This window comes from Scyliorhinus canicula, chromosome 14, assembly GCF_902713615.1.
Source record: "Scyliorhinus canicula chromosome 14, sScyCan1.1, whole genome shotgun sequence".
NCBI classification, from domain to species: domain Eukaryota; kingdom Metazoa; phylum Chordata; class Chondrichthyes; order Carcharhiniformes; family Scyliorhinidae; genus Scyliorhinus; species Scyliorhinus canicula.
The window spans coordinates 26,728,134-26,744,888 of record NC_052159.1 but is presented as its reverse complement, the minus strand read 5'-3'; the positions used below and the strand labels follow the sequence as shown (position 1 = coordinate 26,744,888).

The 16,755-nt window shown below is 44.7% G+C and overlaps 1 protein-coding gene across 13 annotated transcripts in view; it reads left to right on the top strand.

The window, feature by feature from the left end:
- The window catches only part of LOC119977492 (inositol polyphosphate-4-phosphatase type I A), a 246,016-nt gene that overhangs the window by 82,492 nt on the left and 146,769 nt on the right, over window positions 1–16,755 (top strand). For all 13 annotated transcript variants that reach the window (XM_038818525.1, XM_038818520.1, XM_038818524.1 and 10 more), the window contains one exon: window positions 1,461–1,528. The gene's annotated coding sequence lies outside the window, so the exon portion shown is untranslated. The remainder of the gene's footprint in view (window positions 1–1,460; window positions 1,529–16,755) is intronic.

The window sequence follows — 16,755 nt, the reverse complement described above, 5'->3', positions numbered from 1 at the left end:
TCCACCCTGCCAAGAAATTATCCAAGGTGATTTGGAAAATAAACCTATAAAATTTTCATGTTCCTTTTTCTAATTGGATTCAATTGCAGAAGAGTATTGATTGGATAACTGGGTTATCAGTCATTTGAGCATTATTGTCAAACATCAAACCAAGAATAGAATCTGCAATGTGAAATAGGCATACCTAACTCGCTATCTAAGCAAATATGAAATGAAATGAAAATTGCTTATTGTCACAAGTAGGCTTCAAATGAAGTTACTGTGAAAAGTCCCGGGTCGCCACACTCCGGTGCCTGTTCGGTGATGCTTGAACCGTGCTGCTGGCCTGCCTTGCTCTGCTTTAAAAGCCAGATATTTAGCCCTGTGCTAAACCCCTGACCAGATGTCTTAAAGGAATTATTAAAACACATGCAGCATTTTCATATTAGTAAGTGGTATTGTGATTACTAATCTCTTTGAAAAAGGGTTCTCTAACTAAAAAAAAAAATGTTTTGAGAACCACGTTTCTAGTAACCCTTCTGCCAATGGTCGCTTGATACATCATCGTCAGTCCCTCGTGTGGAGGATTTACGGGTTTAACTGAAATGTTGGCTGGATTCTGAGATTACGCAGTCTTCCAGGCTCTCCCACAGTGAGGACAGCAGTTGTCATCTGTTTGAGGTGGTGGCAGAGTGTGGCTTGAGCAGTTGCTTTCTCTTTCCGTCACTCTTGCTGTTCTCTCTGGCTGTTCTTGCTGATAGGAATGCACCTCACTTCCAATATCTTGAAAGCGGTCTGTCTCGGAAAGCTGCCATTGAAAATTTACCACTGAACCCAATGTGCGAGCGCAACCTCTGGTAAATGGCATACTCAAAGTTTCGGGGATCATGACCCAACAGAACGTGAATATTGAAGGAAAGGGATGTTACCAAAGTTTTTCATCTATGTCTCTCTAGGTCAGTGCGAAGCTAGAAACATTTAAATGTTAGGATATTGACTGCCTTCCGAAAAGTATAATTTTTGCTCAATAAATTGTCCTGATGCTTCCACATTGTCTCCTTGTCTGAAATTTATTGTCTGGTTTTGAAACCTCTTGCATCGTTCAGTAAATTAGTGCAAATGAGACATACTAACCAAAAAGTCCAATTTTCTATCCACGTTTTGTGCTAAATTGAATGATCTCCGTTAGAACAATAGTATGGATTGTCCACTATGGCAGATGGAAGCACCATAATTTAAAAACAAAATTAAAATGTTGATTCATCTTTATTGCCCGGTGATAGAGAAATTCGCTTGAATTTTAATATCTAGGCGAGTAGGGTTATAATTACAATAACATGCAAGGAAAGTTATTTACAAAAGAATGCCTTGAACACCATGGGCAGTCAGAACCAATTGGGTGTTTTAAGTACAGGTCATATTTCAAGTTGGTTATGAGTTTTATTTATGCCTCGAACAAATGGTTTTGTTCTTTTTTGCAGTTAGTATTGGTGCACTGGGCACAATTTCTAATAAGGAAAGTCAATGATGGAGAATGGCAGATCAACAGGTAAGCTTTTAATCTTAAATAGTTCTGGATGGTTTAAAATGGGCACTATACCTGTGGTCTGAATGGAATGATGACACAAAGGTTACGTTCAAACTGCTTTAGTGTTTTCTCTGGAATAAAGCAGTCACTCACCTATTTTATTTTCCATGCACTTTACTTCTTGTGTTTTATATCAGTTCTCAAATCTGCTTGCTTGTTTTTAATATTCATTCTTGGGTGCCACTGTCAAAGCCAACGTTTGTTGTCCACCCAAATTTCTTCTGAGAAGATGGTGATTTTTAAAATTTGTTTTGTCAGGTGGATGTACCTTTAAGAAATGGGTGTTTATCAAATAGCTGCAATGATGTCAGTGCGTGGGTGGAGCTGGGCTGTCTGTCTTTTACTTTTGTTTTTGAGCTGGCAGCTGCAGTGTATTTTTGGTTTCGTTTTCAGAGTTGGAGAGCTGCATTTGAACCAAACAGATGTGTGTATTGATCTTTCTCTCTACAAGCTAAAGAATGTCTTCAGCTCATTGATGATTTCAAAGTAATATCTGTTTCTGTAGAGAATTTAAACCTGCTGTCTTTGTTAAAAAGTGTTTTGGGCTTATGGATGTTGTTTGGGAAGTTTTATTAAGGCTTATCTATAGAGTACTGTACATTTTTTTTGGGGGGGGGGTTGTCAGGGTTGGTAGTTGATAAACTGTTTACTGTGTGTTTATAAAATGTTAACTAGATTGATAGACTAAACATTGTTTTTGTTTAAAAATACTTTTAGTTCTCTGTTGCATCACACCTGTAGAGTGGGCCCTTGTGCTCCCCATAACCAAAATCTATTAAACGTTGTGGGTTAGGTGAACTCCATGGTATACTTTGGTGTTCTCTAAACCCTGGCCCGTAATAGTTTTTTATTAATTTACCAGATGTCTGGGTTGCTGGTTAAGCCAGCATTTATTGCCCATCTCTAGTTGCCCTTCAGAAGGTGGTGGTGAGTTGCCTTCTTGAACCGCTCCAGTCCTTGAGGATTAACTGTGCTATTAGGGAGGGAGTTCCAGGACGTTGCCCCAGCAACAGTGAAGAAATGGATATATTTCCAAGTCAGGGTGATCAGTGACTTGGAGGGGAACCTCCGGTTGGTGGGGTTCCCAAGTATCTGCTGCTCTTGTCCTTCTAGATGGGAGCGGTCGATGTGTTTGGAAGGTGCTGTCTGAAGGACCTCGGTGAGTTGCAACTTGCATCGGTGCATCTTGTTGATGGTATACACGGTTGCCACTGTTCATCAGTGGTGGAGCATTTGAATGTTTGTAGAAGGGTTAGCAATCAAGCGATGATTGCCACATTTAATTAGACATAGAACATACAGTGCAGAAGGAAGCCATTTGGTCCATCGAGTCTGCACCGACCCACTTAAGCCCTCACTTCCACCCTATCCCCGTAACCCAATAACCCTCCTCACCTTTTTGGTCACTAAGGGCAATTTATCATGGCCAATCCACCTAACCTGCACGTCTTTGGACTGTGGGAGGAAACCGGAGCACCCGGAGGAAACCCACGCAGACACGGGGAGAACGTGCAAACTCCACACACAGTGATCCAGCGGGGAAACGAACCTGGCGCTGTGAAGCCACAGTGCTATCCACTTGAGCTACCGTGCTGCCCAAATTGCTGCAGTCTTATGTAGTGTAGGTACACCCAGAGTGCTGCTAGGAGGGGAGTTCCAGAATTTTGACCTAACTACAATGAAAGAAAGATGACATAAGTTCCAGGGATGGTGAGGGACTTGGTGGGGAACCTGCTGGTGATGGTGTTCCCATGCATGCCTGTCCTTCAAGGTGGTAGGTAGAGCACCCTGTTCGGATGTGCTGTAAAAGGAGTCTTGGTGAGTTGCTACAGCGCATCTTGTAGATGGTACAAACTGTGCACTGATGGTGGAGGGAGTGCATTTGTACGGTGATGTGGATGGGGTGAGGATCATTCTCTCTTCCCCCCCCCCCCCCCCCCCCCCCCCCCCCCCCCCCGGATTCTCATTGACACTTCAATCTTGCTGGGGCTCTTTGATGCCACACCCTAACACTACCTTGATGTCAAGAGCAGTCGCTCTCATTTCTTTTCTGGAAATTAATTATTTGGTCTATGTTAGGACCGAGGTGACCATGGTGGAACCCAAGTTGAGCATCAATGAAAAGGTTGTTTACTGAGTAAGTGTCGGTGTGACTTGGTACCACCGTCGATGAAAACTTTCATAATTTTGCTGATGATTTGAGAGTGGGGTTTTACTGGTTGTTAGTGGGGTTGGTGTTCGAATTGGCTGGATTGGATTTGTCCTGCTGTTTGTGTACTTACCTGTGGACTTGTCTGTAAATCATATGCTGAGAATACAAAATTCATTATAAATATGTCTGATCAGATGTCCAGATTGCTATGTGCTGTATGTGACCTATTCACCCCAAAGAGGTAGGCAATTTGAAATTTAAGGTTTCTAAAAGTAGGTAATTTTCTGACATTAATTTTATAACATTGATGGGTTTGAAGTCTAAGGGAAATGTTTTTGCTTAACTTGTAGGTATGCAATTTGTCAGCCTATCGCAGTTCGGTATGTGTGAACTATGGCTAAATGATATCTGTCTTGCTATTGAATCAGTTGTGGGTTCCAGAGATGAGTGGATAATTTAGGCCTGAACCTGAGTGCAGTACTGAGGGAGTGCTATGCTATATAGCACCTTTCATATCCTCCGAACATCCCAAAGCACTTTGCAATTGATGGCGTATGTTTTGAAATGTTATCACCGTTGTAATGCAGAAAATGTGGCAGCCAATGCGTGCACAACAATGTCTCAAACAACAGTGAAATACATAACTAGATAATCTGTTTTTAGTGATATCGGCTGAGAAATAATGTTGGTCATGACATGAGGATCTATGACTCGTGCTGACTCAGAAAGATGAACTTTGATGCTTGTCAACTATATACCAGTGAGAAGAGAAAAATGGTTTCCTGAGCTCATGTGCAAGCATCAGAATAACTATTTTAATATTTAACTGGTAAAAGTGTTTATTAATTCATTTCACTTGAAGCTTGACATTAACAGTGATTATTTTGCTGACAGTGAAGTTTTTTGTGTGACATTTTGGGTTTGTCGAAATGAATAGTCAGACGGAGCTGAAGAAAATTCATCAAATGGAACAGCAACAGTAGCTGGCAAGTAATGTTAAATACTTTTTCATTCCCAGGCTGGAATTTTCCGGTTGTTGGAATTCACTTCTCCTGCTGGCAGTGCCTCCCTGCCCGCGGGTTTTGCAGTGGCGTGGGTGGTTCTAATGGGAAATCCCATTGACAAGAGGTGGGAAGAGAATCCTGCCGCCAGCAAATGGCACGCCGCCAAGAATCATGCGGCTGGGGGACTGGAGAATCCCACCCACAGATTCAAAGTAATTTTATTGCTAATTGTTAGATATATAATTGAGTCTTTTTAACAAGTTTCTGTACGTTGGACTTCCTTTTTTTTTTAAAACATCGATGGACAAGCCCAGATGTGGCACAAACTCTTGTCAAATGTATTAAAATGTGAAGGAATAATAAATACATGAAAGTAAATCTCTTGTGCATAATTGGAACTGCAGGCACATGGCAGACTGCAGAATAAACACCAGTGTGGATGGGTTTGGATGCAATGCTGTAATTCAATATATATTCAACTGGCTGCTGTCAGGGGGCTGAGGCCTCGCTCTTTATTTATAAAATACATATTTTTAAAAAACGGACAAAGGCTTTAAAATGAATGAAGCCATGCCTGGTTATGGCTCACAAAAGGATTGTTTGGCCTTCAAAACAGCAGCAACCTATATCTCTCAAGACATGCTAATGCCCCCTTGACTGCAGTCATCAAATCCCAAGAAAATATACAATGAGCCATTTACATTTCCAAGACTGCGAGGGCAAAAGGACCAAGCAGCCTCAGTTGGACTGTACAACTCATCACATGTATCAAATGAATTGTTTTGTTTTGCAAACTATTGCAGCACGCTGTCTCAGATATGTGATCAACTCGTGGTGATCGAATGTAATACACAGCTCATGGGCACATTTAACATTTTTGAATAAACCACTATTTTGGCATTATGCCCAAAAGCAACGGGAACCTTCATCCGAAGCAACAGTTATTCAGATGTTAGCCTCAACAATTAATGTGAGGAGGTTGCTGTGATTGAGACAGCAACCGACTCATCCGGACTTCTCGTCATCTCTGGAAAGGTGATGCAAGTTCATCAGCGTTCATTGGATAGCAATCAAAATGGACTTATTCTCTGACAATCCCAGAAATATTAGGACCTGCTGCAGTAAATTTATGACCATTTCAACGACGATCAGCTAACTTCAAAGATACCAGGAATCAGAGTTGGGGTTTTCACTCTGTATGGCTCAGAAATTCCTTGTTAAGCCATGGTAAACTAATTATTTTTGGAATTTTGTATGTTTTGGAAGTGTGAAGAATGCTATTTGAATTTTTATTAATGAAAGGCATCTGACATGTACATCATTTTTTAACCAACTCAGAGGGTTGTTCCACTTGCAATGCACATGGATTTAGATGGTTGATGGTGGCGTTGACTGCGTATGGGACTTTCTCCTTTGGGAGAAGAAAAGGTGTTTGAGAGTCAACCCACACCTAACAATGCAAGGTTGAATGTTGATAGAATAAAGAACAAAGAAGAAGAACAAGAAAAAAATGGAACACAGTAACAGGTCGTTCAGCCCTCCAGGCCTGTGTCGATTCAGATCCTCTATCTTAAACTGTCACCTATTTTCTAAGGATCAGTATCCCTCTGCTCCCTGCCCATTAAATGACACTATCGTGCCCGCCTCTACTATCTCTGCCGGCAATGTGTTCCAGGCACCCACCGCCCTCTGCGTAAAGAACTTTCCACGTATATCTCCCTGAAACTTTCCCCCTCTCACCTTGAACTCGTGACCCCTAGTAATTGAGTCCCCCACTCTGGGGGGGAAAAAGCTTCTTGCTATCCACCCTATCTATACCCCTCATGATTTTGTAGACCTCATTCGGGTCCCCCCTTAACCTTCATCTTTCTAATGAAAATAATCCTAATCTACTCCACCTCTTTTCATAGCTAGCGCCCTCCATACCAGGTAGCATCCTGGTGAACCTCCTCTCCACGTTCTCCAAAGCATCCACATCATTTTGGTAATGTGGCGACCAGAACTGTACACAGTATTCCAAATGTGGCTGAACCAAAGTCTTATTCAACTGTAACATGACCTGCCAACTCTTGTACTCAATACACCTTCCGATGAAGGAAAGCATGCCGAATACCTTTTTTTTTGTAAATAATTTTTATTGAAAAATTTTGAATTTACACAACAATAACGCACCATAGTAAAATACCAAAAATAACTAATATTAACAATCCTAAACATTCGCCCCACCCCCATGCACAACACAGCATTTTAACAACAACGCAATTTAACACAATATAAAGTTACAGAATAGAAACTACAATAAAGAACACACCCCCCCCCCCCCCCCCCCCCCCCCCCCCCCCCGGGTTGCTGCTGCTATTGACCAAGATACCTATCTTTGCGCCAGGAAGTCCAGAAAAGGCTGCCATCGTTTATAGAACCCTTGTATTGATCCTCTCAGGGCAAATTTGACCCGTTCCTGTTTTATAAATCCCGCCATGTCACTGATCCAGGTCTCCACACTTGGGGGCCTTGCATCTTTCCACTGTAGCAGAATCCTTCGACGGGCTACTAGGGATGCAAAGGCCAGGACACCGGCCTCTTTTGCCTCCTGCACTCCCGGCTCTACTGCAACTCCAAAAATCGCGAGTCCCCACCCTGGTTTGACCCTGGATCCGACCACCCTCGACACCGTCCCCGCCACCCCCTTCCAGAATTCTTCCAGTGCTGGGCATGCCCAGAACATATGGGCGTGGTTCGCTGGACTCCCCGAACATCTGGTGCACCTATCCTCACACCCAAAGAACCTACCCATCCTAGTCCCGGACATGTGGGCCCGGTGCAGCACCTTAAATTGGATGAGACTAAGCCTCGCACATGAGGAGGAAGAGTTGACTCTGTCCAAGGCATCCGCCCAAGTCCCGTCCTCTATCTGCTCCCTGAGTTCCTCCTCCCATTTAGCCTTCAGCTCCTCCACTGACGACTCCTCCACCTCCTGCATTACCTTATAGATGTCAGACACCTTCCCCTCTCCGACCCACACCCCCGAAAGCATTCTGTCCATCGTCGCCTGCGAGGGCAGCAAAGGGAATCCCTCTACCTGTCGCCTAGCAAACGCCTTTACCTGCAAGTATCTGAACATGTTCCCTTGGGGAAGGCCAAATTTATCTTCCAGTTCCCCCAGGCCCGCAAACCTCCCGCCAATAAACAGGTCCCTCAATTTGCTGATGCCCGCCCTTTGCCACCCCCTAAATCCCCCATCCTTGTTCCCCGGGATGAACCGATGGTTGCCACCCAGTGGAGCCTCCATTGAGCCCCCTGTTTCCCCCCTATGCCGCCTCCACTGTCCCCAGATTCTTGGGGTCGCCGCCACCACCAGGCTCGTGGTAAACCTCTTGGGGGAGAGCGGCAACGGCGCCGTTACCATGGCACCCAGGCTCGTACCTCTACATGACGCCATCTCCATTCTTTTCCACGCCGCCCCTCCCCCCTCCATCACCCATTTACGCACCATTGACACATTGGCCGCCCAATAGTACCCCAGAAGGTTGGGCAGCGCCAGCCCGCCTCTATCCCTCCCTCGCTCCAGGAACACCCTCCTCACTCTCGGAGTCCCATGCGCCCACACAAAGCTCAGAATACTGCTAGTCACTCTCCTAAAGAAGGCCCTGGGGATAAAGATGGGCAGGCACTGAAAGAGGAACAAGAACCTCGGAAGCACCGTCATTTTGACGGACTGTACCCTCCCCGCCAACGATAATGGCAGCATGTCCCACCTCTTGAACTCCTCCTCCATCTGATCTACAAGTCTGGTGAAATTATGCTTGTGAAGAGTCCCCCAGTCCCTGGCCACCTGCACCCCCAGGTACCTAAAGCTCTCCCCTGCCCGCCTAAGCGGGAGCCTACCAATTCCTTCCTCCTGGTCTCCAGGGTGCACCACAAACACCTCACTCTTGCCTAAATTTAACTTATAACCTGAAAAGGTCCCAAACTCAGCTAGCAACTCCATCACCCCCGGCATCCCTCCCACCGGGTCTGCCACATACAGTAACAGGTCATCGGCATACGACACCCTATGTTCCTCTCTACCTCGCACCAAGCCTCTCCACCTCTCTGAATCCCTCAACGCCATCGCCAGCGGCTCGATTGCCAGTGCAAACAACAAGGGGGACAGGGGGCAACCCTGCCTGGTCCCTCGGTAAAGCTGGAAGTACTCCGACCTCCTCCTATTTGTGGCCACGCACGCTATCGGGGCCTCATATAGCAGCCTTACCCATCTAATGAACCCGTCACCAAATCCAAACCTCCCCAACACCTCCCATAAGTACCCCCACTCCACTCTATCGAAGGCCTTCTCTGCATCCAGCGCCACCACTATCTCTGCCTCCCCCTCAATCGCCGGCATCATGATGACATTCAGCAATCTCCGCATATTTGTGTTCAGCTGCCTTCCCTTCACAAAACCTGTCTGGTCCTCGTGCACAACCCCTGGCACACAGTCCTCTGTCCTGTTGGCCAGGATTTTTGCCAGCACCTTAGCATCCACGTTGAGGAGAGATATGGGCCTGTATGAACCACACTGCTGGGGGTCCTTGTCCCTCTTTAAAATTAACGAGATCAGCGCCCGCGACATCGTCGGGGGCAAAGTCCCCCCTTCCCACGCTTCGTTGAGTGTCCGCACCAGCAAGGGGCCCACTAGGTCCACAAACTTTTTATAAAATTCCACCGGGAACCCATCCGGCCCCGGTGCCTTCCCTGACTGCATCTGCCCGATCCCCTTAACTAGCTCCTCCAGCTCAATCGGCGCACCCAACCCCTCCACCTTCTCCTCCTGCACCTTCGGGAAAGAAAGCCCGTCAAGAAACCTCTCCATTCCCCTCCTCTCCCCCATTGGCTCCGACCGGTACAGTTCCCCGTAAAAGTCCTTGAAGACCTCATTCACCTCTACCCCCTTCCGCACCACATTCCCACTCTTGTCTCTCACTCCAGCAATTTCCTTAGCCGCATCCCGCTTGCGGAGCTGATGAGCCAGCATCCTACTCGCCTTTTCACCATGTTCGTACACTGCCCCTTGTGCCTTCCTCCACTGTGCCTCCGCCTTTCTAGTGGCCGAATACCTTCTTGACCACTATATCGACCTGCATAGCCACCTTCAGGGTACAATGGACCTGAACACCCAGATCGCTCTGTACATCAATTTTTCCCAGGGCTTTTTCATTTACCATATAGTTCACTCTTGAATTGGATCTTCCAAAATGCATCACCTCGCATTTGCCCCGATTGAATTCCATCCCATTTCTCTGCCCAACTCTCCAATCTCTCTATATTCTGCTGTATTCTCTGACAGTCCCCTTCACTATCTGCTACTCCACCAATCTTGTCTGCAAACTTGCTAATCAGACCACCTATACCTTCCTCCAGATCATTTATGTATATCACATACAACAGTAGTCCCAGCACGGATCCCTGTGGAACACCACTGGTCACAGTTCTCCATTTTGAGAAACTCCCTTCCACAACTACTCTGTCTCCTGTTGCCCAGCCAGTTCTTTATCCATCTAGCTAGTATACCCTGGACCCCATGAGACTTCACTTTCTCCAGCAGCCTACCATGGGGAACCTTATCAAACGCCTTACTGAAGTCCATGTATATGACATCTACAGTCCTTCCCTCATCAATTAACTTTGTCACTTCCTCAAAGAATTCTATTAGGTTTGTAAGACACGACCTTCCCTGCACAAAACCACGCTCTCTCTGATACGCCCATTTTCTTCCAAATGTGAATAGATCCTATCCCTCAGTATCTTCTCCAGCAGCTTCCCTACCACTGAATATTTAATTTTCTTCTGTTTTGTGACTCATGCTTGTTTCTGGCACCAGGTTATTACCAAAATGAGCATTCTTGTGTAAGTGGACCAACACATGGCAGATGCTGGACAATATGACTACATGTGAAGTTATTCATTTCGGTTTAAAAAACAAAGGATGAATATTATTTAAATGGTGATATATTGGGAAGTGTGGATGTACAAAAGGAGTCTTGGTGTCCTTGTACACAAGTCTGTGAATGTGGAGAGCGGGTGCAGCAAGCAATGAGAAAGGGAAATGGTAAACCTCGAAAAATAGAAGCAGGAGGAGGCCATTCCAGCTGAAGGCCTTCATTGCAAGAGGAGTTCAGAAATAGGAGTGACTTACTGCAGTTATGTAGGGCCTTGGTGAGACCACACCTGGAGTATTGTGCAGTTTTGGTCTCCCTTCCCAAGAAAGAATATACTTGCCATCAAGGGAGTTCAAGGGAGGTTCACAAGGCTGATACCGGGGTTGGTGGGATGTTCTTTGAGTAGAGGTTGGTTTGACTGGACCTGTGTTCCCCTCTAGTTTAGAAAGACAAGTGGAGATATGATTGAAACATGGAAAATTCTAACTAGGCTGGGCGACTAGATGTAGGGAGGGTGTTTTCCCTGGTTGGGGAACCTGGAACCAGGGGGCACAGTCTCTGGGTGTGTGAAAGACCGTTCAGGACTGAGCTGAGAATATATTTCACACTCGAGGCTAGTGAGCCGAGTCACTGCAGAAGGCTGTGGATTGGCCTCCTTCTGCACTGTAAATTCTATGATTCTATGAAAGTGGGAATATGGTATTGAGATAGAGGATGAGCCACGAGCATATTGAATGGCAGTGCAGCCTCAAAGGGCCGAATGACCTACTTCCAGTTTCTACGGCTGGAATTCTCTGGCAGTTTACACTGGCAGAATCCTCCGGTTCTGCTGATGACGCACCCCCGCTATAGGTTTCCCATGGCAGCATGGGATGGATTCAATGGGAAATCTCCGTGATAGCGGCGGGACCAGAAGATCCCGCTGCTGACAAATGACGTGCTACCTCCTGCAGCTGAGTAACACTCAGCTGGGGAGGTCTCATCTTCCCGCTCCATGTTTAAGTTTATACTGCAAATGTTGACTGGCTATTGGGGCATAGGAATGAAGCTGATAGCCATGACTTTTTCACTTAATGTCCATATTTCTAAGCCGCTTGCTGGAAATGTGAGGAATGGCAGGAATCTTGACCGCATAGTAGGAATACTGTGGGTGATTTGTAGTAACTCACTACTTCATTTGTTTAATTTAACCGAGGGATGAATCCTTCAAACTTTGCTGGTTTATATTGTCATGTCTTGTGGAATGTTCACCCACTGAGCATAATCGAGGTGTTTAATAATGCACAAAACAGGAGGTTTGTACAGAGAAGTTTTATGGATTGGAGGTAGAGAGTGAGAGATCACTGTTCCAGTAAGGACGTATTTCATTTAAAACCAGGAGATTGTATGCTCAGGTTGGCAATAATCCAGGTTTAGAAAACTAAAGAATACAATTTAGCTAAAATAATACTATCTGCAGAAAATTAATCATTTTCTGCAGATCCTGGCTGAACGCATCTACCTCAATCCATTGTGGTTTCGATCCTGGAAGATCTATCATTGACATGATCTCCTCAGTCCGGTAGCTGCAAGAGAAAGGAGATTGAGATCATTATATATCAACATCATTGATCCCACCAAGACATTTAACCATGTGAACTGAGGCAGATTGCAAAGTTGCTGGAGAAAATTGGCTGCCCAATGTAGCTGCTCAATATGATCTTTCTTCATGACCAACATGATGGGGAAGGTCATCTATAATGAAGCATCATTGGAACCCTTTGAGATCTGCACTGGGGTCAAACAGGGTTGTGTGTTTCGGCACCATCACTCTTTGGCATATTCTTGTCTTTGTTGGCGTACGTGTTCAGATCATCTACAGAGGCTGTCTATTTGCATAGTAGAATTGATTAACTGCTTAGCCTTGCCCACCTGAGATCCAAGTCAAAGATGTCCAAGCCCTCATCAGAGAGTTACTGTACACTGATCATAAAACTCTAGCATTTCATACTAAATAACATTGTAGTAGCAAATGGACAGACTTTCTCAGCTGTAAAGAGTTTGGTTTGACCATCAGCTGCAGGGAAACGAGCGTCATGGTCCATGATGTTGCCTACAGTAACAATTTGACACCGGAGATCGTTGATGGTTTCAAATATCTAGGCTTCATGAATCCCCAGCAATCTATCACTTGTTGAAATAACACATGGATCTCAAAAACTGCAGCTGTGATGTTCAAGCTGGATGAGTGTGTGGAACATCAACCACTTGAATGAGAAGACCATATTGCAAGTTAACAAATCCTGTGTCCTTGGTGCATTGCTTTACCGTGATGAGACCTGGATAATATATGCTAGGCATGAGACGAGGTGAAAAAAAAGTTAAATACTGCGGATGCAGGAAATCTCGAATAAAAAAAAGTGCTTAAACTACTCATGTTTGGTAGCATCTGTGAAGAGAGAAACAGTAAATGCTTTTTTCTCAAGTTGAATTTGACTACAGAAGAAGTTGTGTTTGACTCTAAACACTATTATATAGATTGACCCATTCGGACCATCGAGTCTGCACTGACCCTCTAAGAACACCCCACCTAACCCGCACATTTTTGGACTTGGATCATAGAATTTACAGTGCAGAAGGAGGCCATTCGGCCCATCGAGTCTACACTGGCTCTTGGGAAGAGCACCCTACCCAAGGTCAACACCTCCATCGTATCCCCATAACCCAGTAACCCCACCCAACACTAAGGGCAATTTTGGACCCTAAGGGCAATTTATCATGGCCAATCCACCTAACCTGCACATCTTTGGACTGTGGGAGGAAACCGGAGCACCCGGAGGAAACACACGCACACACGGGGAGGATGTGCGGACTCCGCACAGACAGTGACCCAAGCCGGAATCGAACCTGGGACCCTGGAGCTGTGAAGCCATTGTGCTATCCACAATCTTACCGTGCTGCCCAGTTAAAATCGCTTATTGTCACGAGTAGGCTTCAATGAAGTTACTGTGAAAAGCCCCTAGTCGCCACATTCCGGCGCCTGTCTGGGGAGGCTGGTACGGGAATCGAACCGTGCTGATGGCCTGCTTGGTCTGCTTTAAAAGCCATGGATTTAGCCCAGTGAGCTAAACCAGCCCCTGAGTTCTTGGGTCAATGAATGTGCTCTAATGGTAAATTAGTACGCTGTTATAAATATAGTTGCACCTCATTTAACAAGGTATAATGATTTGAAGGATTATTGAGATTAACAACATAAAGTGTCAGCAATTCCATTGAAACCCATGTTTTTGGCCTGTGACTGGCTCAACAGCACATCCTCTGGACAAGCGTGGAATCACTGCCAGAAATTTCTGGACTTCTGCATTATTCTGATAATGCTCCAGAGGTTACTATCAGTTTCAGTGAAATTATGACGACGATTGGATTGGATTTGTTTTATCGTCAAAAGTATTGCTCTGCGTACAGTCCACACGGATCATTCCATACATGAAAAAACATAAGACATACATAAATACACAATGTAAATACATAGACACAGGCATCGGGCGAAGCATACAGAGTGCAGTACTACTCAAGAGAAGATGTGTGAAGAGATAAGTTCAATCCATAAGAGGATAAATGAATGCTGTCAGTGGCGGCACAGTAGCACGGTGGTTAGCACTGCTGCTTTATAGCTCCAGGGACCCAGGTTCGATTCCTGGCCTCGAGTCTGCACACTCTCCCAGTGTCTGCGTGGGTTTCTTCTGGGCGCTCCTGTTTCCTCCCACCAGTCCCGAAAGACGCACTTGGTGAATTGGACATTCTGAATTCTCCCTCGGCGTACCTGAACAGGCGCCAGAGTGTGGCGATGAGGGGATTTTCACAGTAACTTCATTGTGTTAATGTAAGACTACTTGTGACACTAATAAAGATTATTATTAGTTTTGCTGTCACTAACACTACAAATCCAGGCTTTATGTCTGTTCCTCTCTCCACAGATGCTACCTGACCTAAGTATTTTCAATATTTTCCGTTTCAGGCTTATAATATCCGTAGTATTTTGATGTTGGATTAGTGTTAAAAGATTGTTCTTGCTGTAATTTGTTGAAGTATAACTCTTGTCTGTTTAAAAAAAAAAAAAAATCCTCTTGTTAGCTACTCACTGATTATTTCAATTTGAATGAAACTTGTAATTAATATGGCGCCTAAACCAGCCCTACTGATAACTTGACAATTCTAACCATTGCACATCGCTGATGTGACTTCATAAAACAATAACAGTTCATAGTAGGAGAACTAAGATGTTAGAACTGTCAGCAGAAGAATGCAAGTGAACAAGCAATATTCTGGTTCATCAAGGGGCTAATTAGTGAAAATTAGTTTAACTAGGAAATATACTTGCATGCGATGATTTTCATTGTTTCAGTAATAATTGATTTATTGCTGGTAATTTAAAATCCTAGTTTGGCATGCTTATTTTCTTTACTGCTCTTTCTCCACCAATTTTTATGATGGCTGCTTGCCATCCAAAAGCAAGTTACAGCCAAGGAAATACTTTTTGAAGTGTAGTGACTATTGTAATCCAACAGCCAAGATGCACAGCAAGCTCCCACACACAGCCACATAATAATGAATAGGCATTTTGTTTTTGTCCTATTGAATGGAAATGCAAGTATTGACCAGGACACTGGATGTAACTCCCTGTTCTGTCTTGAAAAAGTGCTGGCCATTAAATCTTTTATGTAGATCCAAGAGGGCCTTGGCTTGACGTCTCAGTCAAAGAATCCCTACAGTACAGAAGGAGGCCATTTAGCCCATCGAGTCACCACCGACCTGTTGAAAGACCACCCTACCTAGGCCCACTCTGCTACCCTAAGGGGAAATTTAACATGGCCAATCCAACTAACCTGCACATTTTGGGACTGGGAGGAAACTGGCGCACCAGGAGGAGACCCATGCCAACACTGGGAGAATGTGCAAACTCCACAGTCTCCCAAGGTCGGAATTGAACCTGGTTTCCTAGTGGCGTGAGGCAGTGCTAACCACTGTGCCATATTGAAAAATGCCACCTCTAGCAATGCAGCAGTGCCTTGATACTGCAGTACGGTGTAGCTAGATTTTTATGTTCAGGGTTTGTTTCAGACTCGATCTGACTCGGTCAAGAGTGCTACCAATCGAGCTTTGGCTGACATCTTTGTGATTCTGGAAAGCAAGGTGACCTGATGATCGTTTTTTTGTAATTCCTAGTGATGCTTCCCCCTTGGCTAACTTTTTATTCTTCACACCCTACTTCCAAAATGAAGCAATGCTTTTTCGCATGATTGAAAAGGCATTTGACACAGGAAGTTACTGCTCTTTGGTTAGATTTAGATTTTTAAAATTTATTTTATTTTTATAAATTTAGAGTACCCAATTATTCTTTTCCAATTAAAGGGCAATTCAGCATATTCAATCCACGTACCTTTCATATCTTTGTGTTGTGGGGGTCGAAACCCAAGCAAACACAGGGAGAATGTGCAAACTCCACACGGACAGTGACCCAGAGCCGGGATCGAACCTGGGACCTCGGCGCCGTGAGACTACAGTGCTAAGCACTGCATCACTTTGCTGCCCCTCTTTGGATAGATTTAACAACCGATTCATTATAACTTTCCGCCTGTTCTTACTCTCCAGATGTCTGTTTCATTGTTTCTTGAACCAGTCTGTGTTGTGAAAGGTGAAGAGAGTCTAAACTAATAGGCTTAAAGCACATCTTTTTAGTGGGGCAGATAAAAGTGTGTGGAAAAGGGAGCATTTTTTTAACATCAAATGTGGGTGCTCCTTGCAGTAACATAAACTTTAGAAGCTAGTTATTAAACAATTGTAACCAAGATTGACATGAAAGAACTTTCATTCGGAACTTTTAAAGCACTTGAGCTGCACCAAACGTCCTGTAAATACTGAGGGAACTGAGCTCTAATTTTCCATTATTTCCCTCCATCCCATGACCACCTTTTTAATGATGTGGAGCTGCCAGAAATAGGAGCCATCATTGGTACATTAACATTCTGTCACCTTCTCTGGCTCGTAGCTCAAGCAGAATTGGGCAAATTAAATCCTTGCTGTTGAGGTTGATGCAGAATTCAGGTCTCGGTGACATCGCCAAAGACTCACTTG